Here is a 26,841-nt window from a genome sequence, read left to right as displayed (position 1 = left end):
TTTATTAAAGAGTTCAATGTAATACAATACAAAACAGAGGTAAGGATAGATAATTTAAAGTTATATGAAAGTAAATGAAATAAAGTTATTTTTATCTTAAGGATCATTATCGAAATTCTTTCTTCGGGTTAACTAATGAGTTGATATAATTCTATTTTAATGAGTTTAAGTATTTTATTTTATTTTATTTTATAAAATAGCATTATATCAACTCATTAGTTAACCCGAAGAAAAAATTTCAATAATGATCCTTAAGATAAAAATAACTATATTTAATTTACTTTCATATAAATTTAAATTATCTATCCTTACCTCTGTTTTGTATAAATACATTGAACTTTTTAATAAAGATACCAGTCTCGAAGATGTCGCGAAAGCGATGAAACCGGTCACTGGATATTCCAAATTTGTGGATTAAAGTATCACTCGTCGTTTATTTATATAATAAATTACAATGAACTTCCATTAAGAGTTTTCACTTACAAACTTAAATGTTTTAAATTTATAATTTTAAATTCCCGCGAAAACGGATAATTGCATTTGCCACGTCCCTAACACGTCACGATTCGGTTAAATTTTGAACTTTGTGATCGTTCGAATTGAAATACAACATCGTCACGAATCTTGATATCATAAATGTCAAGGCTAAACATTTCGCGTTTTTGTAGACTTAAAAAAATAAATTATTTAATTTTAAAAGTTATCAATGTTTTTTAATTCCTCCTTTATTATTTTTCCCTCCATTTCTCCACAATATCCTTATCGATTTTGAAAATAAATCCATTTCACATATTCAGAATCGGGTTGTGGTCCTGTGGCTAGTGTTTCAACATTCACATTTTACTTAAATATTTTTAGCAGTTATTTTACTGTCTATTCGCTCTGTATGTTCAAACCAACGCAGCATTTCTTTCTAAACTTTGTCGATAATTCTTTTCTCAGCCTTTAGTAGGGAAGCCAAACAGAAAAATAAGAATTCCGTAGGTCTGAACAATATTATATCTACTGACAACAGGGCCAATTACAAACGCTATCTTCATCGGTACATATCGAGACAGTATAAACTAACATCGATATTTATGTACGAAAATGTGTACATTTTTGTAGAAATTCATAATATATTTTTCGTTAACCTGCAGTTGAACACGTTTAGAAAAAAAAGTAAATATATTTTATTTTTCACACAGAAAACTTAATTTTGCTTTGTAGATAAAATTGAAGTTAAATAATTTTTACTTCCCATTAGAATACGGATCCAGGTATCATCGTTACTGACGTAATCGTAACTCAGGAGTAAGAAAAGGCCGGTTGTCGCATTCTCAAGTGGTGGAGGGGTAGCTGTGACGTCACAAATATGGCAGGGCATGATTTCAGACTTTTAAAATTATTTCAACAACCTGATTGAACAAACAGGGTATCGTTTTGTAGGTAACTCAATTTGCAACAAACTGTATACATTATATATTTAGTTTTTTTTACTGTTTCGGTGCAATGAAAACATTTTTTCGTCAGACGACGGCATATTTCCGCATGCGCAATCTGTAATGAAGGCACGGAAGCCTATTTCGCGCTAGTAACGTATGTATATTTCATAATACATTATTAGCTAGTAACGAATCAGTCATTCGTATTCAGCGCAGTGTTTTAAAATAAGAAGATAAATCATAATAAATGGAATTGTATATTGAAACTTATTTTTCAATTAGTGTAGTTAAGTTAAACACTGTTTTTACTATGTCCAAATGTTTGTAGATATGCTAGATTTCCTTCCTAGGGAGTTATTTAGATGTAAATTTATTGCTATAGAAAGGGAAAACATTTCGAGAAGGGAATGTGGAAGTCTAGGCATTTTTAGGGCTTATGACCTGTCGTTGGTTTGTTTAAGTGGCCACTTTACACACTGTGTAACATTCACCATTCTGCCTATGTTTAAACATCCACATTTCCTCAACTCTTCCATCTGTCGACTTTTGTGAAGTAAAAGAGCTGATATGTCATGCGGGTGAGATTCATCCTGAAAACGATTTCCCAATTTTCGTACTTTTTCTTATATTAGTTAGATTAATTAACAATATTTTGATTATGTTCTTAAGCTCTTTTACTTCACAAAATTCAACATGGAACCCACTTATCCGGACCTGTTTTAAAGGTCTTGCAGCCTCTTTTCAGATTTGCAAAAACAAATATTTTTTTTTTCTTAAAAAAATTCTTTAAATAAACAAATTATAATAAAAGTTCGCATTTTTGTAGAATTTTCATTAACTGCTTTCAATGGGCCTATCGACGGCCCCTCTGACGGCAGAGCAACCTTAGTATATACAGTCATTTTGTTTGTCACCATCGGTCTAATTTTCCCAACTCTGACAGCGATAGGGTATGTTAGTTCATTAGTTTGTTAGTTAACCGGAAAAAACAAGCACGATTGGAAGTACCAGAAACCGTCACCCACTCCACTGGCCAAATAATTCAAACCTTTGAAGGACCAAAAGAAAAATAAAATCATCAAAGTCAACAGTTGGAAAAGTTAAGGAAATGTGGATTTTTAAGCACAGGCAGAATGGTGAATGTCACACAGTGTGTAAAATGGCCATTTAAATCAGCCAATGACAGGTCATAGAAGTTTAGTCACTTCACAAAAATCACGAATGTAATTGAAGAAATGTGGGAATGTACGCAGAGTAGTGAATGCTACACGGTGTTTAAAGTGGTCACTTAAACCAGCAGGCAACGATATTTTAAAGGCGCTGTAAATTCCTAGACTTCCGTATTCTCTTCTCTAAAATATTCTTCACCTGTTGGATATCTATAATATCCGATGTGTTGCAATGTGTATATGTGTGAATATATGCGTATATATGTGTAAATGTATGAATGTATATATATATATATGTATGTATGTGTGTATGTATGTATGTGCGTATGTATATATATATAACGTTTCTATTTGTTTTTAGTTTTTATATGCAACATTTTTATTTGATTTTTAATATGTATTTTCTTTAATTTTAAGATAGAATAAATAAAATAATTAGTTTGATACCCCTGAAACATTATATATCTGTACAAGTAGTCATATTTGCTACCTAGATGGGTTCATGCTCATTCGGTTGTACATAGGAAGTAAGTACTACTGACTTTGCAACAATAATTTAATTCTTAATCTTTTATATATATTTATATTTTCGACACTTGTGCAATAATATTTACGCACATGTTCACCCTCATTCAAATATAACACCCACTCACCCACCCTCTCACACCCTTACACTCACACAAACACACAAGTATGTATTGTACGTGTATTTAATGTATTTCTGTGGATATCTGTCATTGGTTTTATTCTCTGTATATTTTATTTGTTATATTTTTCTTACATGTATTACTGTTGATATCATCAATAAATATTTTAAAAAATAACCGATGAACCGGAGATTCAGTCTGTTTGTATATAAACTCATATAAATGTCTATTTATTTTTATTTTTGCTGAATTTTTGTGCCTAACAATGTGTGCCTATGTAAGATTTACAAACCTAAAATGCATATCGTTTTTATTGCTTTTCTTCTATACTTCACTCTTTTATTCTTTTTTTACTATACATAACTTTTACTGAGTTTAACCATAACAATTAACTGTGTTTTCTTTATATTATATAACTTTGTATTTAACTTTAATTTTGTACAAATTGGCTACGGTCGTTAGTTATAATAATAAATAAATAAATAAATATGTGGTAAGATAAATATAAAAAAACTAAAGTTGAATTTTAAAAATTCATTTTATTAATTTGTTTTTTTCTTTACACAAATATATTTTATTTAACAGTGACGTTTTGTATCTTTTCACGTTTAAATTAACATTATGTAATAACCCACACTCCTTTTACAAAGCTTAATTTAACATCTATAATTACAAATATTACACATCATATCAACTACATAACATTTCTTTTATTTACCTATATTACATAAATTTAAAATTAGAAATATCAATTAATATAAAAATATTACAATGTACATAAGTATCGATACTCATTACATAATATTATACTCTTCCCGGATTCGTCTTGGGTTGGGTGTCATTGTTACATACATTCGAAAGACGAAAATCATTGTTATTTACGAATCAAAAATAATTTTAATCCACAAACGAAAAATCATTGTAACTCACAAATTAATAACAAAGACAAAATCAGGAATGAAAATCGCGGATCCACCACACAATTACATTTTTTTAAAGTTACTCACTTTTAATTTTCGTTTAAATTTTCTAATCAACTGATTAGTACATGTCAGTTAAAATTATTTACTATTTTAAAATTTTCCTTTAGTACATATAATCTGCTTCAGTTTTGTAGTAATTACTAAGGTTTATTAATTGCATATTTAAACACCCTTAAATAATATTTCTACACACAAATACCTCATAGTAGCAACTGTAATAGCTTTTTTTACTATCTAAAATCAGAATTTTAAGAGTGCAATATAAAGGCATAAAAAAATATTTTCATTACGATCATTTTATTTACTTTATAAACAAATTTTCCCATATACAGGTACAAAAAAAATGACGGTAATTTTATTTTAATCGTAATTTTGTAGGGTTCTTTTCAAAAACTAACTTTTTTCAAATTGATGCTGTGGCGCAGTTGATTAGACGGCCAACTGTGAAACTGGCGCCGCGAGTTCGATTCTTTCCAGTTGCAAGAAAAAATCCAAGAAAGGTTTCATTCTTTTCTTTAATTCCTTGAAATAGTCAGTTTTTGGAAATATTTTTTCCATGTCCATATGGAAACGGAAATAGTTTGTTTTTAGAAATAACCGATTTTTAAACTACGAAATCACCCAAAATTTATGCGTTTTTGCGAAAATGAAATATGTTGTTTTGCGTTCCCAAATCAATATGATGTGATATAAAACTCTATTTTTACATAATTTTGAAATAGCAAACTTAAAAAAAAAACCCTACAATTATTGGGCTAGTACAATTTTATAATAAAAATCTTTTTTCAAAGTTCATGAATCTGGAGATCAAAAATTCATAATAAAAAATATGAATTAAGTTATTTATACATCAGAATAATCCTGATTTTAGACATTGACAGAAAAATTGACCGTTTTGTGTAACACTTCGCTCCCAAATTCTCATTAATAAAAATACAATAATAGCTCGTAATCGTCTGATGTTTAGATACCAATTTCAATTTCATTATCACAAATGAGCAGGAACACCTGTGGTATAAATAATAACATTAATAACATTCATACTACTAGTACATTTTAACAGTCAATACAGTTATTTTAATTTAAACAACACATTTCCTAAGCACAAGTATCATACAGTAAGAATGATTTTATATTAACAAAAAAGAGTGAAATACGCAGTATGTACAAACTGCTGGATATAAATTTTTAACCATTTAACAAAGGTTAAGTACATTAAGCTGCAAGAATAAAGTCACATTTTGGTTATTTTTTTGCAAATTTAAAAATTAAATGTTAAAACAAAAACGAACACTCGCTTTATTTAAAAAATGAGTTTCATAATAAATGTTGTTTTCGAATAATAACATATTTATTTATAAGTGGTGCAAATCACAACTCTATTTGAACGTATTTTCTTAATGCAAAGATGGAGTATTTGATATCTTACAAAAATGAATCAATGTTTATCTTGATACGCCACATAATATTATTTCTTCATAATATTATACATTAAAAACGATAGAACACTTTTTAAGAATTACCATAACAAGAAAACAATAATTAATTTGAATGACTGGTATGATTACTTTCACAGAGATAAAATTGACCTATTACATACATTGACAAAATAATGTCATAAATAACATTATTAATTAACAATCATTATGAATTGACATTTATTATACTTATATCTTTTATCGTTAACGCAGTACTGTGACCTGATCATGTTTGAATTTACAAAATAGTTATTATGGTTATTTTGGTAACAATATTATACTGAATACGGGGAGCATCGTAAGATAGTAAATAATTTAATGCAATTTTACCGTGTTCGTAACATCGGTAAAATGTAATTGGTTTCGACAGAGGATTCTAAGAAATAAAACATGTATTTTGTATCATTGACAATCGTATTATCATAATCATTATATTCTTAAAGATAAAACATAAAATTATTTAATTGACGGAGCACCTGTGTATTCAGCAAAAAGGGAATTCGAGTCCACACTAAAATAAATATTAAAAATAATTAATACAAAAATATTAAAGTTAGTTATTTTTACGAAACCTATATGCAATATTTTAATTTACATTCAGAAAGTATAAAAATATATCGGAGTCGAGAAGTGAAACTGATAAAATATATTTTTTCGCCTCATTTAGGTACTGATGTATATTATTCGTTCAAATTGACATACGACTTAGTGAGCTATAATAATATTACGATCTATGGCACTCTTATATGGTGTGGTTAGTTTAACAATTCAGCGTGTCGAGTACTTACAGAGGTAATCACAATATTTACTTAATAACAATATTTAAACTAAGCCAACTACACTGTGGTAACAGAAGAAAAGAGAATGAAGCACTCTAATAGCAATCAAATCCTATGTTTATCCAAATATGGATGAATGATAAAAAGCATACTTCAAACCACGAATCATCGTCTGACTTGTCTGTTATATAGAAAGGATGAGTTCAATAAAGAAAGTAATTCTACATATAATGTGTAAAACCAGTAACAAAACAGTATATATAGTGTGGAAATGCTACATTGTCTGACTGTGTATACATTTGCGATCAAAACTCAGTCGAAGAATAAAATAAAATAACCAACAGTAACTTAATATAAAAAATGAGGTATGTCTGACGTATGTACTTATAAACAGTGTATAAAATGTTTATGAATATTTAAGGCGTTAAATATTTACAATATAAAAATATAAAAAAGATGTTATTTTTATATACTGCGCACTTTTCATTGATTTGAAAAAGACGTTGTCTGAAAGCAATTATTTAATTCGTGGATTCATGTTTCAGTAAAAATAATTGACTATTCTTTATTTATCTAATACATTAACACCTTAAAGTTAAACTTAGCGTATTGAGGTGATCTATGTATGTGTTGCATAACGCATGTACTAGGTTTTATAATATGAACATCAATCATTAAGCGACTCTTCTATAACTCTTAACAATACATTATTATATAAAGCATTCCTTTCACATTTTATCTCGATGTTTGTGTAAAAAAGGATAGTAACATTTGCTATACCTTTCAAAATACAAGGTAGAAATTGACTAATATTAAAAACGTCTCATTAATGTCGCCATCAAATAAAACACGATAGAAAATCCAAATCAGTGTATTTCACCTTCTGAAACAAAGAAAACAACACATTTTAATACATGTAGCAATAAAATATAATTAATTAAGATTAATAACTCGGCACCTTAATTAGGTTAGTTAAATGGTACAGTTAAATTTTTCTAAAAACGCATAAAATAGTCACCAAATTTTCGGTTGGCTTTTTCTCTCGAGAAAAACTTTCCATTATAGGGTTGGGATGACAGGGTAGCATTTAAATAATTACTCCCCTAAGATGGTGATCATTGGCGCGGTAAAAATTTCCCGCAAGAAAACAATTAGACTGGATAAAAATCTGCAAGCGAGTAAAAATAACCCATTTTTAAACCCCTTTCGGTATATAAATCCAAATTTAATTTAATTTCTCCGAGCGCAATTTTAAATTTACGCAGATATTCGTAGTTCAGACAGTCTGAAATGGCATTTAACCCACCCAAGGATGGACTAACGGTGAAAGATGGAAATTCCTCTCAAGTTAGGACGCTGAAAAATTGTAAGAAGGATGATGAATTGTTCAAAAATACGGTGGGCCACAAAATTATTCCAATGGCTCTAGAACAAGTCGCTGAACCGCTAGATTACTTGCAGAGTATGTAGGTGCTGACTGATAAAATTAATATTAAACGTGCATACGTAGTTTTCTTCTAGATAATTAAATGTTTCGACAGAGACTAATAAATTTTAGGGAATATAGAAGTCAAAGCATTCACAAGACCCCGATTACAGCGGGAAGCAACAGAGTTATTATTTTTTATTATATATATGTTTAAATTTTTGTGTTCTCACCGGGAATCGAACCCGGAATCTTCCGTGCATGAGTCAAGGTGTCTCAATCACTAAACCACGGATGCCACCTAATGTGGAGGGACTGCTTTCACTGTTCATTCTTATGAATTAAAAGAGCTAATATCGTTATTGATGTGGGTGAGATCATCCGAATTATTTCACTTACTAAGCAACATCTGAAAATACTGTTGATTTAATCACAAATATTTTGGAAAAAAATAAAAACGTTTGTATCTAAATGAAAGTGTAGATCGCAATATATCAATGAGTACATAGTAGGCGATATGTATATATATTATTTATATAATACTTGTACCTAGAGCATAATTTAGGGCCATATGACCCGAATAAGCAAGAATCACCTATAAGGAAGTACTACGGAGGTAGTAGGGAGACACAAAATGGTGCTTTCGTAATGTACATGATGTTTTATTTCTGAAAATCAAATTTTATTTCTTATTTTTAACATTGAAATGGAATGAAACAATCATGATTTCAACTTCCTAAAAGTTTAAGAAGAAGATTGTTTTGCGCAGTGCAACATAACGAAAAGGCGGACTTATCTCCGCTAGAATTTGTTTTTCAGGATTTTTACCTGAGAGTAGTCATTGAGTCAAAAACGCTAGTCCGGGGTTCTGGTTCTATTTTACACACAGAACTGTTTTATTTATCCGCACAGACACGGAAAAATTCTTTACTTCATAAAAACCAAAGGATGAAGTTAGTAAAAAAAAAACTATTGTAAATATTTTAAAGGTACAGTTTAAAAAAAACGTATGAAAAACATTATAATATATACGTTGTTAAGAATTATTATCTTGATCCAAATTGATATCTTTTATGGATAAAAGTTACAGTTTAAGAGTAAAACAAAAGCGTTAAAATAGGACTTAAATATAAGAAGTGCAATGTAAACATTAGTTTTTACATCGCTCTGGTTGCTAAAAGGGAAGAAGATTTCACAGAAGCTCTGACAGCCTTGGGAGAATGTACTAAATAATAAATATAACATGATAACAAACAGGAGCAAAACTTAAGTGATGACTGTGGCCCGTAATGAGCAGCAAATAAACGCAGTAATGTTAAGTAAGAGCAACACTGAAAACCGCGAAAGAGTTTATCTACCTTGGACGCAGGATCACTTGGGGTGGTAGAACAAAAAGAGAAGTCGACTGCCGCATACACGAAGCGAGGCTTGCGTTTAGCAAAAAATCTAATATTTTCCTGCCAAACAACATGGACCTAAGGCTCCGCAAGCAACTTGACAAGATGTGCAGGGTGGCCGGAGAAGTGACGTCCAAAGGTAAAATGTAGGTGTCTCATATTGGGGGTTTTTGGATCACCCCTATGTATTTTCCGCGATTTTGCGTAGTTTTCGAGTTATGATTTTTTTAATGAGTAAAAATTTTCGAACGGACCGGTTTTAATTTTTGTTTGATTTTTGGAAAGTTTTTTGTAACTCATTTTTTTTTATTGTACTTTCACGCATAAAATAATCAGCTTCGTAACATCAATGAAAGCTACAAAAGTTTTGACCTAAAATGCAGAATTTCAGTTCGAGCAAGTCAGACTTAAACTTTCAACATAAAATTTAAAATCTAAAAAGGCAATTTTTGAGTTTTTGAGTAACTTTTTAAATTTTGCTAGACTCTAAGCTTGTGTAGTAATACAAAAAAGTAGTCCTTAATGGGCTATTATTTGCTGAAATCAGCGTTTAAAGATACTGAGGTGGAAAATTCCTCAAGATAATTATGTGTAAAATAAAAAGTGTGTAAACTAACAAAAAATAACTGTTCGAGATAAAATGGCGACACGAGTAGTAAACACAAGGTGAAATGACAGGAATTTTCCACCTCAGTATCTTTAAACGCTGATTTCAGCGAATCAGCCTTCAGCCTTTTAAGTAATACTTTTTTTTAATTATTACAAAAGCTTAGAGTCTAGTGCTGTTTTTAAAGTTACTTAAAAACTAAAGAATTGCATTTCTAGATTTTAAATTCGAACTAACTCGAACTCGAACTTAAATTTTGCATTTAAGTCAAAAATTTAGTAGCTTTCATTAATGTTACGAAGCTGGTGTAGTGGTCAGCGCGTTTGCCTACCATGCAAGAGGTCTCGGGTTCGTTTCCCGACACAATTGATATTAATTAATTTTTTTAAAAGGTGTTTTTACACTAGAGTATTTCATAGTCCCTGGACTTACACATTAGCATAAGACTAATAATCTTACCATCGCGTAACAAAACAATGATCAAGATATGCTGCGATTGGTGTACCAATGCAGAGCCCTATGCGCCATTACGCGCGACAAAGGAATGATGATAATATTAAGACTAAATAAATTTATTATCGTTTTAAAAAAATAGAGGAAATGTGGACTTTCGAACAAAACACGTCATAATTTTAATAAATGGGTACGCTTCTGTGTCCTTTTTCGAATATGTTTTTAATTTCTGTTGCAATAGCAAGAATATGAAAAATAAACATCCTGTGTGTAGGGATTGTAGCGTAAGTGAGTGGTGGCAAGGAACATTTCAATGGGAAATTTTAGTCGACAAGCCTTCAGCGGCGCCGGCGTCTATCCCCACTTCTCTTACTATATCCCCTCTCTTCCTACCCTATTCCCACTACTCCAACCTACTACCTACCCGCATACACACAACTAACCCTCGCGTAACAGGGAGGTGCGATTGTGGGGCGTGTCAAGTTTGACCGATAAATTTTTATAAACTACAAATTTCGAAAGATGTTTCAACCGAGATAGATAACCCTTTTGGGATTGAAATTTAGAAAGTCCAGGCAATTACGAGGTTTGCGATCTGCTGTTGGCTGTTTAAGTGGTCACTTTACAGACTGTGTAACTTTACCCATTCATCATGATCATCATCATTAATTCCTTATCCGCCACTAATGATGCGTAGGGCACTGCATTCGTATAACAATCGCGAGGTATCTACACAATTTATTTTAACGTTAAGGTAATATGATCAACAATATTTTGAGTTTGTCCAAATTTTTGTAGACAAGGACTGGATTCAGCCGGATGAATCTAACCCACGTGATAAAGGTTTCAGCTCTTTTACTTCACAAAAGTCAACAGATGGAAGAGTTGAGGAAATGTGGATGTTCAAACATGGGCAGAATGGTGAATGTTACACAGTGTGTAAAATGGCCACTTAAACCAGCCATTGACAGGTCATAAGCCGTGTAGATGCCTAGACTTCTATATTACCTTTTCTTAAATGTTCTTCATCTCTGTTGTAATATGTTCATAATATGAACAGTTTAACGGTTCAGATGGCATTTTATACATACATATATAATGTATATGTATATTAAACATAATATGTAGATTTACTATTATTCAACACGCAATAACTACACAAGGAGCATGACGTCTCGTCGTCTCAACCGATATCGGAGCTCCAATCCACAACCAAGTAAAATCCTATCAATAAATAAGCGTGTGAATCTGAACCGCCCCCGCGTGGTTGAAAATTTCGCGGGTTTTTCTCGTGTAAGGGAGCTTGGCGCCACGTCGCGTCGGCCACTGGGCCATCTATCTCAGGGGTGGTAGTTTCAGACTCCTAGAGACGACCTACTATCAAAACATCGATTCAGCGAAAAACCGATGTTTAAACTATTTGTTTATTTTACAAAATTTTAAGTAGGTATTTATTGATTTAGTTCATAACATCTTAAGAGGAAACGGAGTCTGACTTTTATACAAACGTATTCCCGTATTTTCTCTCTGGATAATAGCACTAGAGCAGTGATTTTACGCACTATAGATATTTACCATCGGCGTGTCTCTATAATTTAGCTTTTTTGATAAATTATTTCTTTTGAAAGCTAGGGCCATCCAAAAACCCATAAAAGTACCCAGTTTCATCTGCCGGCTTCGGACGTACCGTACTAATAAATTGTTTACCACAAATATGATAAATAATTTTGAAAAACGGAAAAGCTACCGGCACAAAAAATTCTGTCTAAGAAAAAATAAAAAAAATAGGTTCTGTTTTGAGTTGCGGAAAACGTGACAAAGAAACCTCGATGTTGTCGATTTTAGTTGGGCATAATCAATCCAACGTGCATTTGTCTTTTTCGAACAATATTGAGTAGGCATCTGCGAAAAACTGACAGAAAAACTAGTTCAAATTCATCAAATTTCTCTGCATCGCAAATTCCCTTAAGAAATGATATAAACTTTGAATAACTTTAGATACAATAATTTATATCAAAATTTATTAAGAACATATTGTTTTTTTTAAATTTTAAATGGATTTCCATTTCGTTAATTTTTCATGTAACTAAACTCATAAACATATTACAACAGAGATGAAGAACATTTAAGAGAAGGTAATATCGAAGTCTAGGCATCTACAGGGCTTATGACCTGTCAATGGCTGGTTTAAGTGGCCACTTTACACACTGTGTAACATTCACCATTCTGCCTATATTTGAACATCTATATTTCTTAAATTCTTTCATCGGTTAATATTTGTGAAGTTTGTAAAGTGGCCACTTAAACCAGCCATTGACAGGTCATAAGCTCTGTAGATGCCTAGACTTCTATATTACCTTTTCTTAAATGTTTTTCATCTTTGTTGTAATATGTTAATATAAACAGCTCCTCAGGGAGTTGAATCCAGTCCTTGTCTACAAACATTTGGACAAACTCAAAATATTGTTAAACTCATAAAGTCGGCCTCCGCGGTGTAGTGGTCAAGACGCTTGACTCACGCATGGAAGGTTCCGGGTTCGATTCTCGGTGAGAACGCAAAAATTGAAATGTGTTTTTCTCAAGCCTGGGTGTTCTGTGATGTAATTCACCCCTGTAATTGGGCCTCCTGGCCTGTTGTGGTGCAAAAAAAAAGTCTTGATTCCTCGAGACTGAATTTTGAGACAGATTTTCTCCTCAATCTTACTTTTTTTTATCTCTAGATTCATTTTTATTGCATTTTTGGTTAAATTAAATATAATTTTTCATTTAATTTAACCACTTAGTTATTTTATGAATGAAATTTGCTACATTATATTTTATTTGTTGTTTCACTGCGAGAAATTTTATTTCTTTATGCATTATTTCTACATTCTAATATAATATGTTTCTTTTGAGTACTATTCTCATTATTAAGACTCAGCCAAGAGGGAGAACGTTTTTGAGAATGGAATATGGAGGTCTAGTAATAGCTAGATATAATTTATAAGTATAATAATACGTACTAATTCCTGTAATGTCGAGATCCGTAGAAAAACATAGCATGACCAAATCCAACAAATAAATAAGATGGACTTGTCAAAAATCGGAATAATCGGCGCGCGGGCATAAGCAGATGGGTGGATGTAAAGGAAACGATGTCTGTATGCAAATACAGAGTGATATGGCGTTCTATTCTATTTTCCTACCTCTACGGGAAAACGGCGTGATGATTTGTTGGTTGAAATATAAATAAATTTATAAAAAGCAAAAAATTATCATCGCCATTTCCATAGCCAACTGACATCGATGTCTTGAAAACATCGATATTTCGTATGCATCCCTAGTCTCTAATACACGTACGTATCGCGTGTATCACACAGCCTCGCTTGTAAGTGTGTCAGTGCTAGTGGTGGTGCCACGTGGTTACAAGAGGGAGGAAAATCAGGAAGCGAGAAATCCCAATTGTAAAATTGAATAGATACTATTCCGCTCCTCAGCTGTGACGTCACAAAATACCACAGACAAAAATAATTCATTTCGGTTTGACTTATGTAGCAAAATTCGTATTTTAATTGAATTATTTTATCACAGATTGCTAAGCAGTTTTTTTTTGTTAAATTTATGACTTTGGCAGTGTGAAATTTTATTTTATGGTTTGATAGTTTTATGTAAATAATTAAAGAAAAAGTAATTTAAACAAAATATATTTTGAGAGCGAAATGAGACACGAATGGACGATTCTGGTAGCAGTAATATCATAATTATAACTACTTATCACCCCTATGCAAATTCATTTAGCAAAGTTTCATATTTGGAATCTTGCGTTCTAGATGGTGGATCACAGGGGTGTGCAAACTTTTCTCGTCCAAGGCTCACATTGGTAAACAGAGACTAGCGGGCCAAGGTACACTTCAGGTGCATAAAATTGTTATTGTTCAAGTTTATTGTGAAAACATGCCTCGTGCATAGGGCTGCCGATATATTGGGCCACCGTTGTTGAGTTTTTTGTCCCGACAAAACCTATAGAGTCCCGATTTAAATTTGCACAATGCAGTAACGCTGTTAACTAACGAAAACCTTCCAAGACTACGAACGTGTAGATTAGGTGGAAAATGCTTTCAGCAATTTTTGTATCTAAAGAACTTTTATAGAGGCTGAACTTGCATCTATAGAGTAGAAGTTGATTTATTCTGTGAAAGAAAAGTGTTTTTTTTGTCAATTGACGAAATTATTTTTATTTTATTTTTTTATTTATAAATTTATTGCAAAAAATAATATACATACTTAATAACAGGGAATCTATATAAAATAAATTAATGTAAAATGAAAACGGAGTGTTCTCTGTTTATGATAGTCTCCATCTAATATGGCACAGCCTGTTCTAAGATGGAGATTTTTAATCTTTAGAGCGTAAGTAGTCCTATACTAATAAAACAATAACGTAAAAAAGAAAAACTAAAACTACTTAATTATAAATGCCTAGCTAATCAAATGTAAGAAATTAAAAATCATTATTGTACAAATATAAAGTATTTATATGTGCCAAGAATACATGTTACTTAAACATAAATAATATAGTATAATATATAATAAAACAAATATTAAGCAATGAAAAACATAAAAATATAAATAATATGTGTACCAATTATATAAAGTACTACGTTTATTGATTTACATATATATTTTTTTAAATCTCTCGCTACATTATTTATATGTGCAGTTATTTTTATTTAAAAATTTGTTTTACATTTTGAGTCTTTTATATTTGGCAATAAATCATTAAATATTTTTGGAGCAATTACATTGTATTGCTTTTTACCAAAGGCGGTTGATACAAATGTCACAATACAGTTAATTTGTGTTGCTGAACGAGTGTTTATATTTTGTTGGGTTCTTTTGACCTCACTTAATTTATCATAAAATTTAAGTAGTAGGCACCTCACAAACAATTGTCTTACATCTTACATCTTTAACTCAGCGAATAGATCTTCCGTTGAATACCTCGAGGGTTTTTTGAGAATGGTCTTCATGATCCATTTTTGTGCTATTTTTACTGGTTCAAGGATTGAACGAGAGCAACCTCCCCAAGCTAAATTGCAATATGATAGTTTGCTTTGGCAAAAAGCAAAGTAAATTTGTCTCATAAGTTGAGCATTCAAAATATTTCTTAGGCTTTTATAAATGTATGCTGATTTCCGTATTTGCTTGGATATTTCGATAATTTGATCTTTCCAGCTAAGTTTAGAATCTATTATGACCCCTAAGTATTTTATTGAATTTAATTGTTCTAAATTTTCACATTCGCAAGTATGCAAGTATTCATTTACTTTAAAATCCTGTCCATAACGCCACAGAAAAAAGAGTAATATAATAAATTGATGTCGGCCCGTGGACTGATGAAAGAAATCTTCTGCTGTTAAGAGACTGTAGAATAAATGTTGCAGTTTTAGGTTAATTGTAAGATGACTTGCACGGAGTTAAATAGATACGTAAAGGGGCAAAAATAACTGTTCAAAATAGTATCTTACATTTTTAAAATTTCATTACATAATGGCAATTTTTGTTGCTACATCTCCCAATCCCAGAATGTCCCGATGAGACTAGCCAAACATGGCAACAATACGCATGCGCACATATACTGAAAACGAATGTAACCATTACTACGGGAATAAAAAAGAGCTATAAATTTTGACAAATAAGAATTACGCTGTAATAAATATCTTTAAGAAAACGGCAGATAATGTTGAGTTTAAAAATACATGTTTTTAATTTAAATCTTAGAATAGTGCATAATTAAACATATTCTTGTATGTGCTCTAATAATAAAATGGTATGTATGTTATTTAATATATATTTTTTAACACATTTGTCTTTAAGTTTTTATTAAAAAATATATTTTTTCTTCTTCAGAAATTAGTTGTTTACTACCTTATATAAGATTGCATTTTGTGACTTTGCCTTCTTTCTAAATGGGAGTCTGATGTATACATTTTCTCTGGTATTATGATTTATGTTCATATTATTAAATAAATGTTTAAAATGCCGCATGCACACATGGCACGCTCACCCACGGGACGGATAGTTTTCTTTACCCGGGCCGTAGTTTTGAGGCCCTGCCGTATAACATAGTTAGATCTCTCTCCGGGAAAGAGAATAAAATCGCGTACTTTATCACTAGTTGTAGTCGTTGACCGCAAAAGCTTTCAGTAAGCTTGCCAAGTTTTTTCTTCCAGAAGAAAGTGTAATTTCCCCATTAGCCAATACAATAAGGGTTTATGTCCAATCTTCAAAGGAAATACGGTGTGGTGCACAAATAATATTAGTAGTACAACATTTTGTCTTGGCAGTCTAATACTCGCATTCCTTCTGGTTTCACTGGATGTAAAAAGTTAAAATTCTAGTGGAGAAGTTATTGAGAAATTTATATAAACCGTTTGAAACACGAGACTTTATGTAAAATAAGTGATGTTGTTTTTTTTCTGCATATAATCCAGAACCCTGGGCTCGATGGCTAATCTCAGGTAAAAATCCTGACAAAGGAAATCAAGTGGAGGTAAGTCTGCCTCGTTGCTTAGTGATTATTGCGTTCGACTCTAATTTTTTAAGTCCTGCGTTCGATTCCTGGCAGAGTGGATGCGAAATATTGATATAAAGGTCGTTCTATACTGCAATATTTCAATGTTCCAGGACTGGCACCTAAAGCGTAACACTGATCACCTTACTTTCCATGTAAAAAAATCATCTAGATACGCTGCGATTGGAGTGCCGATGCAGTGACTACGTACCAGGATAGGAAAATAATAAAAATAATCATAAAATAACACAAAAAAAAGGACATCGCTGGCTATGCAGAAGGGGACATTTTGAGTTTACTTATTACAAAATGGGAGATATCTAAATTAGCTACATACTCGTACATTAGCAAAATGCCGCCATTTTTAAAAACTTAATACGGTGTGTAATAGACTGATTGTGAAATTTCTAATTGGGCTTTGATAATTTAACGGAGAATGCAAAAATTCAGTGTCAAGCATAATTTGAATCTGTGTGATTTAAGGACGATTTTGAAGAACACTGTCAAATGACTACCTAAATAGGTAGATATATGTTTAATTTTTTTACCAATATTAAGAAGAAACCTCTTATTGGACCTTATGAAAAAACCTTATAGACGTCGCGGGTTCGATTCCCGTCTGTCGCAAGAAAAAAATCCAAGAATAGTTTTTTCCCCTCTATCCCACCCGCTCACAAGCCTCAAAATAGAGGCTTAGCGGGTTATTAATTTTTTTAAAAATGTATTTATAATCTGTATCTTATATTTTTATAAATGTCTTGGCTTTCCAATAAAATAAACTTGATTTCGGTATTAATAACCCATTTTCAGTTTTGGGAGGGATTCTTATGTTTGCTTCCAGTACTTCTTATTAGGAGATAGATAAATAAGTAAATATTATTTATTTTAATCTAGATATATTATTCTTTTGCCATTTTTTAAATAGTCTAATACTAAGTTGACCCGGAACCAGTCGATATAATTTGATAATGCAGTGATGGAAACTAAAAATTAAATTATTTTACAAAAATCAATTAGTGATAATATGTTATACGACAGTAATAATATTAGACAGAAATTAAAATTGACAGCCCCCGTGGTGTAATAGTTAGACGCTTGCCTCACGCATGGAGGGTCCCGGTGGTATCGCAAAAATTAAATGCTGCTTTTTGCACGCCTGGGTGTTTTGTGCTGTAATTCACCACAGTTATTGGGTCTGATGTTGTGGACCAAAATAACCGTAAAATGGACAGCGCATAAACCTCTTTTTCATTTATACAACATTCTTCCCTATTCCAATGCTCCGAGATGCCCGAAAATTACCTATCGGACTATCACTTCGCTCATCGAATGAAATAACTTTTTTACCCCATGTTATCATACGTTTTTCACAAACTCGTCCACTGCTCGGGCTGCAAGACTATAAGAACACCTTCATTTTGTGTTTTAAATACACGTCCTAATATCACTACCTTTCCTTAGATCTTTAACCAATTTTCAGACACCTCTACCTCTATCCACTTTTCCTTCAACTATTCCCTGTCTAATTACTTGCTGATCTCCCTATAACTCCCTCTTCATTCTTGTTTCCCACGTCTCCTCTCCCTATTGATATTAAGTTATTGAATATGATTTGTTTTTTTTTTTTTTTTATCTCAACAATAATTCAATTACTATAAAAATATAATAAACAAAGCCCTAATCAATTGTATTTATGCAATCCGTCAGTAGGTGTTTATAATTACTATATTATTACAATATTTACATATTGTATCTTAGCCGTTCAGGCAAAAGTAACTAACTCAAAAAACATCATTTTTAAAAATAGCAAATTGAAAGTTTGGAGATGAAGGAAAAGTTATTTTTTTGTGTTTTGGAGGTTTTATGTATTCAACATAATTCATTGCACTGGTAACTCTTTCCATCTGGTACATTTATCTTGGAAGGTTTTTAATGAGGCGAGGTGGCTAAAATTCGGGTAGGTGACTTTAGCTCGTTTATAAACTAAACAATGCAAACGTTAAGAAGTAAATATTAGAAATAATTATTTTAATATCGTTAAAATATTTTTTTTACTTAAAAAATATTTTTTCTAAATTTGTTGCAACAAAGAGGGAAAACATTTTGAGAAGGAAATATGAAATTCTAGGCATTTACAGGGATTATGACTTGTAATTGGCTGGTTTAAGTCACCATCTTACACACTGTAACATTTACCATTCTGCCTATGTTTGAACATCCACATTTCCTCAACTTTTCCATCTGCTGTTTTTTGCGAAGTAAAAGAGGTGAAACCTTTATCATGTGGGTGCGATTCATCCGACTGAACCAATTCACCTACTAGGCAACGCCTGAAAACAATTTTCCAATTTTTATACTTCTTTTATCAGGTAGTTAATTCAACAACGTTCTTTGTTTTTTTTAATGTTTTAATATATGAACAAATAAAGTCGCACGTAATTTTACGCTTTGAACGGCATATTTAACTCAAAGCTGTCGTTTTTAGGGTTAGTGAATTTTGCCTTAACGGCGAATATACCTTTTTCGTTATTGTTGATCATACATATTTATTTCTTAATTATTGTTATTTTATTTGGTTGGTATGTAGCAAAAAACCCGTCAAGTACAGTGTAAAGTCGGGGTTTACGTTCAAGGCGCACAGAAGGAATGTGTTTTGACGCTTCCCGGTTGAGTTTCGATAAAAAAATGGCACCTTGATATTCAAGAGTATAATATATTCGTGAATATTGACCAGGTAATTTTAATTTAAAGTCATAGGGACAGCGTCCCAACTCACTACCGCATTCCTTCCGCGCGCCTTGAACGTAGACCCATGTGACAGAATATAAGATTAGATATGACTGTTACTTTTTAAAATAATGAAGTCGTATTTTGCTATAACAAGCCTAAATCATAAGATTATTGTTTATTATGAAAAATAGATATTTAACCGTGTAGTATGTTACATTTTTGTATTTTATTTATCAAAATATCTCGTATTTTGCTTAATATAACAAAGCGTTTACACGCAATGTTTTAAAGTGTTCAATAAATAAATCAGTAAATAATAATCCACAACATGTAGTTAGTAGTATGACTTATTATTTTCGTATGTCTCCGCTAAACCTTTCTTAAGTTCATTGTGTGATGTGTTCACACAAATACAGATGCTTTGTCGAGCCATTAGGAATCGATACAAGTTATCACACGCAATCACGGCTCTGGTAGACATTTTTAAACGATGTTCACAAACGTTGTCAGATGGGTATCGGCGAGAGCTGCAATTTGCAACCATGTATATGTATTGGCGGGAAATACGAACCTCATAATGGAGGCTTTGCGTTTTTGTGTTCGTGCGCCAGGAATTTACTAAAATAATAATTCTCTAAAAATCACACCATTTGTCATGTAATGTCGTGTATCTTCGATCAATGACTGGTTTTGTTTCATCGGCGAATATTATATCCACAATGATCTTTTCGATTTATGTTTTCATTAAAATTATGCCGAAAAAACCCAATCACTAAGATAGGTTAGAAGGCTAAAAATAAATAATTTTAAATTTGAAATGTAAGATATTGTTTTTCAACAAATGGTAATATTAATTACATTAATGAAAATGTAATATTAATAACATCAATGAAAATGTTAACAAATAGACACCAGAAAAAAATGTATTAAGCAATAACAAAACAAGGACAAAAATATTTATGCTTTATTAAGTTAGCTCATTACATTTTAAGAACTAATTTAAAGTTTTAATAATATTACAATTTTTTTATCAAAATTTCTCAATTACATATTTTTTAAAAATTAATTTTAAATATTTCAATTTTTTCTATTTCTTTTATTTCTTCAGGTAACTCATTGTGAAGCTTCAATCCCTTGTACAATGAGTTTTGATATTCTGTTTTTTTCCTCATTGGTAATCTTATCTTTTTTTTACCCCTTGTTTCATATGTATGACATTGTTGGTTAAATTTTATTATTGTTTTTATTTTATTCATCCCCTTAATTATTTTATGTGTAAAAATAAAGGTATGTATACATAAATTATCTAACTTTAAGCTTTGCCAATCCTCATATATCCCACACTGCATTAAGGACAAAGAGATCTACTTTTATAGAGCGATTTAATGTATCTATGAAAAGAGATAAAAATATATTATGATTTTTACATTAACTTTTTTAATTTTTAGTTTAGAATAGTGTTTCTTCACCAATATATTCCGTACCGAGGAATTTCTTTTTCGTGTTAATTAATTTTTAAAATGGAATATTTTGATTTTGGGACTTAATTAAAATGAAATATTATTAAAAAGATTTTTCAAATAGGAAAACAAAAAAGGTGAATGCAATTTATGCTAATAAATAAAAAGTGAATAACAGAAAAAATTTACTTTCACATAAAAAAAAATTCACATTAAAACTATTATTATTTTGAAAAACACTCGGGAAATTATTTTGTCCAAAGGCGTATAAGTTTTCCAATAGATGTCGCAAGGATTTACCTGCATAAACATAAAATATCACAACTAAAGATTGAAACACTTCTATTTTTTTTTTACTTATTTAGATTGACTTCAGAAACATCAAACTGTGTAGAAGTTAGTACATACTCGTACAAAATATTGCGTTTCGAGTTCCAGAAGTATCTCTTTCTTAGGGGAAATAGTATATTTCTTTCTTTGATACAAAGTGATAGCGTAATAAATGATGTTGATTGTATGGAAAAGACGGGTAGGGTCGTCATGACAACTTTTCAGAATCTTCTTTTATAGTAGACGAGTTTCCCATCAATGCACAATATTCACGGTGGCTGGTAATATGAAAATAACAACGCCTTCTGAGAAATACATAAAGAAAACCGATAATTACAACAAACAATATGTATTGAGTCCATTGCGGGTAAAGTGAACTAACTGACATTTTAAAGGTGAAGTAAACTCATTTCTTATATTACATTTCTGTACTCAGTAAAATCCGAAAATCCAGCCATGTTAAAATTAAAAATATCAAAACACTTAAGTAAAAAAAAATATTCAAAAAAGCTTATAAAGTTAAAACTTGGATTGCATAAGTTTTTTGTCAGTTGTGGTGGCGCATACAATGAATAAAAAATATTTTTTGGACTCCCGATGATGGGTTATTCCAAATATCCGAAACTTGTGCTCTAAAATTCATATTAAAAGCAATAATGCACACTAGATCGCCAAATGCCAAATTTGATATGGAGCCCTGTATAGTTTTTCATGATTTTCACTGTATCCATCAGAAAATTGTAATATATATATTAGAAAATATTAGTGCGTATGTATATTTAGGATTAACTATCGATTGCTATTTTAAACGGGATGGTCATGTACAAGAATTGTGTAATAGACTTAAATCAATAGTTGGTAAAATGTATATTCTGAAATATTACGTCCCTGATATTTCCCTTTAAGAATAATTTATTTGTCACTTTCAGAATCAATTATGAGATACGCTATAACCTCATGGGCTTTTTCCAGTAAAACAAACACAAACCTTGTTCAAAACTTACAAAATTCAATAATCAAATTATTAATTTAAAAAAAATTGTACTGTCAGCGACACGATATTCCAATATCCTTATTGTATAAATATATGAATATTTTATCCGTTAGAGCTTTATTATGGTCCAAGCTGGTTTCTCAGTATGCGTCTCTATCTGAATATGGAACGAAATTTGAGCATGTATATAATACTCGGTTCACTAGTGTAGATGGACTAGCTCTCCCTAAATTCAATAATAAATACGGGAAAAGAACACCAGAGTACTGTATACCAAAAATGTATAATATGCTCCCATTAAATATAAAAAAAAACAAAACAACTTATCAGGGTCACGAGAAAGACGTATGCTGAAAATCCGGCTTTTAGAACGTGGTTTATTTTTTTTGTGTTTTTCTTTTTTTTGGATATATTTTTATTTTTCTATGTGTAACATACTCGTATTATCGATGCACATGGGAATATACATTTTCTTTTTTTTTCCATAGTAATATGAGTTTTTATATGTTATTGAATTTAAGATGTAAATATATAAGTACTTAACTATAAACCTGCTGACAAACTGCATTTTATGCAGTTCAGTAGGGCTTGATAATTTGTATTTTAATTTTTGTATGTTTTTGATAAATAAGTAAAAAAGAATATTTAAAAAATGTGGTTATTCATTAAAATTAAAATAAAAATAAAATAACTTCGTTTAGTAAGTTGATTATTTATACTTAATGTTATTAAATGTTTGTATAAAACCACTTACCGACTTTTCTATGTCTACCGGTTTCGAGATGTACCCGTCTCTTCGTCAGGACACCAATTAAACAAAAAAAAAGTATGTATGTCGTGCTATGAATATATTTAATAACATTTAGTGAAAAGTTTGACCACAAAGTTAATGCTTTAAATATTAATATTTTTTTATTTTTTTTGTAGGTACTTTTTTTGAGGAAGTTTTTGTCTTTTAAAAATTTGATTAACACATAGTATCTATTGTGAAAGTTATCTCTACATTTTTACATTAAAATGAAATATGTTCTTGTTTTATATGGTAGAATGAGGAACTTCAGCCCTATGGGAAATTGAATACAATTAATGTTTTCTGGCGCGCGGCAAAAATTGGAGAAAATTGTACGGCAAAGTTTCCTGAAAACGTATAAAAAACAAACGTTTTAATAAAAACTGACTACTTTGAACGACGTCACTGGTTCATAATAATCAACCAATGATAAGAGAGTTATGTAAGATTTCCGTTTGGCTTGCCGTGAATGGACCAATGGACAGAACTGATCGAGAATAAGCGGAATAGAACCTCTGACGTCACACACGGAGTGGTTTTAGAAATACAAAACTATAAAAAATCGTGGCGTTGATAATGTGATATATAAAAATTAAAAAAAATATTATTTTTTTGCTTAGTTTAATAGTCTTTTAACAAATAAAAATTATTAAAAAAACACTAAACTACCTCATTGGCTCTGTGCACTATATAACCATTTACTAGAACCAAAAAATATTATTATTATTAGATATTAACCACTTATTTGATATTTTATTACTTTTATTTATTTTCATTTATTTAACATTTTATACATAATGTTATTTGTATATTGGCGGGCTTATTGCCAAATAGCAATTTTTTCCAACTAACCAATGATATATTAGTTTTAATTTTATAATTCAAGTTACAGAACATATTCAATAGAAAATGAAGATTAAAAAGCTAAAGATATAAACGTATTTGTTTATAAATGACCTTAAATCAAAACCATTACTCAATAGGTAAAAAAGAGGAAAGAGGAAATTAAGGGTATTAAGGAAGAGAAAGGTGATGTTTCTTCAGACGTGATTTAAACAGAGATAATGTAGCAATATCTTTGATTTTTAAACATTTTTTTTTTTTTTTTTGCACCACAACAGGCCATGAGGCCTAATTACAGTGGTGAATTACATCACAGAGCACCCAGGCTTGAGAAAAATCACATTTTTAATTTTTGTGTTCTCACCGGGAATCGAACCCGGAACCTTCCGTGCGTGAGTCAAGCGTCTTGACCACTACACCACGGAGGCCGCCATATGGTGGATGGGAGATGATTCCACAGTCGAGCCGCATGGACACTATATATTACCTACCGGTTTCGAAGCTATACAAGCTTTCTTATCAAGGTATCTGAATTATAACTCGATAAGGAAGCTTGTAATAAAATATGAAATAAGTGGTTCAAAACAAAGTTGTTTTATTTTTGTGTATAAAGTTGTATCCCTGTATGGCGTAAAAACACGAAGTGTTTTATTTATCATACAATATTCTGACTTCGATCTTAAAGAACGTCGATTATGAACATACAATAAAAGATTTATCAGTTCATTTTATTAGAATTTTTCATAAGTAAATTTAAATGTTTGTATGAAATTTTGTCAGTGTGTTAACGACGAAAATTATTATGAAAAATTTACATTAGAAAATCTTATTTTCTCATTTCGCCTAATCAATACAAGCCCCGATATACCATAAAAAAATATTTGATTGGAAAAATCTTGTTCAAACAGAAAGAGGTCGTATCAATACCATTGGTTACTTCCAATCAATCTGTGTAGTTTTTAACGAACCAACTTTATACACTAACTTGTAAACCTCCTAATATTAAAACAATGCTATCCAAAAGCTACTAATATATATAATTAAAATAGGTGCTGCATACAATGTTTGTCGCAGGAGGCGAAATTAGTAGTTTACAATGGAGTCCCGGTGCCGACTCTTATGAAAGCAAAAAATAAAATTGGAAAAACAAGGCGGAATGCTGTCGAAATGCGATCTCTCGGGTGAATGTGTGGTAAAACCATGTACGATAGGTGCACAAATGTCGAAATCCGCGCATTATGTTAGGCTGAGATAAGCATTATTGACAAAATAGGCGAGCGGCGTTGGTTTGGACAAGTAGAGCGAATAGACGGCGAAAGAATGGCTAAAAATATTCACAATGCGAATGTTGATGGATGCAGAAAGCAAAAAAGACAGAAGAATATATACACAATAGATACTTGAAGATGGACATGTCAAAAGTCGGAATAATCGGCTTGTCTGCATGAGAATATGTACTCGTATTAATGTAGAGGAAGCGAGGTATATATGCAAAGACAGACTAATATGGTGTTTAATCAAAGAGAATTAACCCTTAGGGGTAGGAAGGCAAAAATTCCTACCCCTAAGTAGAAACGGCGTGATGGTTGGTTTTTTGTTATGTTTGTTAAACACACTATTGGGGTTAAGCCCCTAAAATTCAGTTCAGAAAACTAGTCAGATTTTGACAGAGAAAATACTATGTCGATAATATAAGAATTGGTCGATATCTTATATATTCGTACATTTATGCGAACGCAAAATTGTAGAACTGTAGAAAACCGTATTCAATGCTCGAAAAATATTTAGCGGGTGAGCCTTTTCATGTTTACCAACAAAGCATAACCAGCTGTTGATATCTCAATACCTATACGAGCAGTAAACAACCAAAATACGACAACCTGTTGCCAGTTGCCGGTTGCCGGTTACCACGGCCGAGCCTGGGCTGTATCCGTATAATACTCGTGGATTATAATAGGCGACGCAGAACTTTGTTGACAAATAAAGTGAGGAAGCATAACTCGTGGTGTTTACTTAATCGTACGCGATGTACGCATTATGTCATTATTATTGACATACATACGTCTTAAGGCAGGGTATGATCGTTATGACGTGTTGTGGAGTGGTAGTGGTGTGTTGGGGAGATATCCGGTGCGTACAACTTTCCAGTAATTTATATGATTAGAAATGCACTGCTCTAGCGTGGTCTGTCGTGGCGCGCCACGATGCAGCCCCGATCCAACAAGTCAGCTCCAGAGTGACAGAGGGGGGTTATGGTGCGTCACAACACACCGCATAAATATGTTTTTTTAAAAACGTTACCTTAACGCATTGAGTCACTGTTCACAGCTACACAGGCACGTTAAGCAACACGATGAATGATCAATAAAAATGACAGAAGAACCCTCGACACACCTTACCACTCCACAACGATGTAATCATGCCTTAACTCGACATCACTACCTACCTATCCTAATCCTACCTTTACGCTTAGGTCAGTTACATCCATAGCGATAGGTAATGATAAACATAACGCGTATTTGCTGTCGCAGGTCTTATGGCATGGAATGCTCACCCAGCAGAAGTGCGAAAGTATGAGAGTAAAGTGATGTTTCGTAAAAAAATTCAAACCCACCTGAGCTGCTATTCCAAACGCTCACGAAGCCGTAGAAAAAGCTTTTATCTCGCGTGGTTACATACAAAATACGAGTGTTTTCTACGGCCACAAGAGCGTTTGGAATAGCAGCCTTAAGGCGGTATTCTGTACACAAAAGCGTGCGTAGAAAACGCATTTTTAAG

At 31.6% G+C, this 26,841-nt stretch overlaps 1 protein-coding gene across 2 annotated transcripts in view; it reads right to left on the bottom strand.

Annotated features, from left to right (window-relative positions):
* Positions 1-4,265: 4,265 nt before the first annotated feature.
* The window catches only part of LOC148284079 (forkhead box protein O-like), a 40,941-nt gene continuing 18,365 nt past the window's right edge, over positions 4,266-26,841 (bottom strand). For both annotated transcript variants that reach the window (XR_015825409.1, XM_088242696.1), the window contains exon 8: positions 4,266-7,363. The gene's annotated coding sequence lies outside the window, so the exon portion shown is untranslated. The remainder of the gene's footprint in view (positions 7,364-26,841) is intronic.

This window comes from Micrasema longulum, unplaced genomic scaffold (genome assembly GCF_059751315.1).
Source record: "Micrasema longulum isolate JH-2025_06_02 unplaced genomic scaffold, ASM5975131v1 h1tg000158l, whole genome shotgun sequence".
NCBI classification, from domain to species: domain Eukaryota; kingdom Metazoa; phylum Arthropoda; class Insecta; order Trichoptera; family Brachycentridae; genus Micrasema; species Micrasema longulum.
The sequence above is the reverse complement of the archived record's forward strand: the minus strand, read 5'-3'. Positions and strand labels throughout refer to the sequence as shown.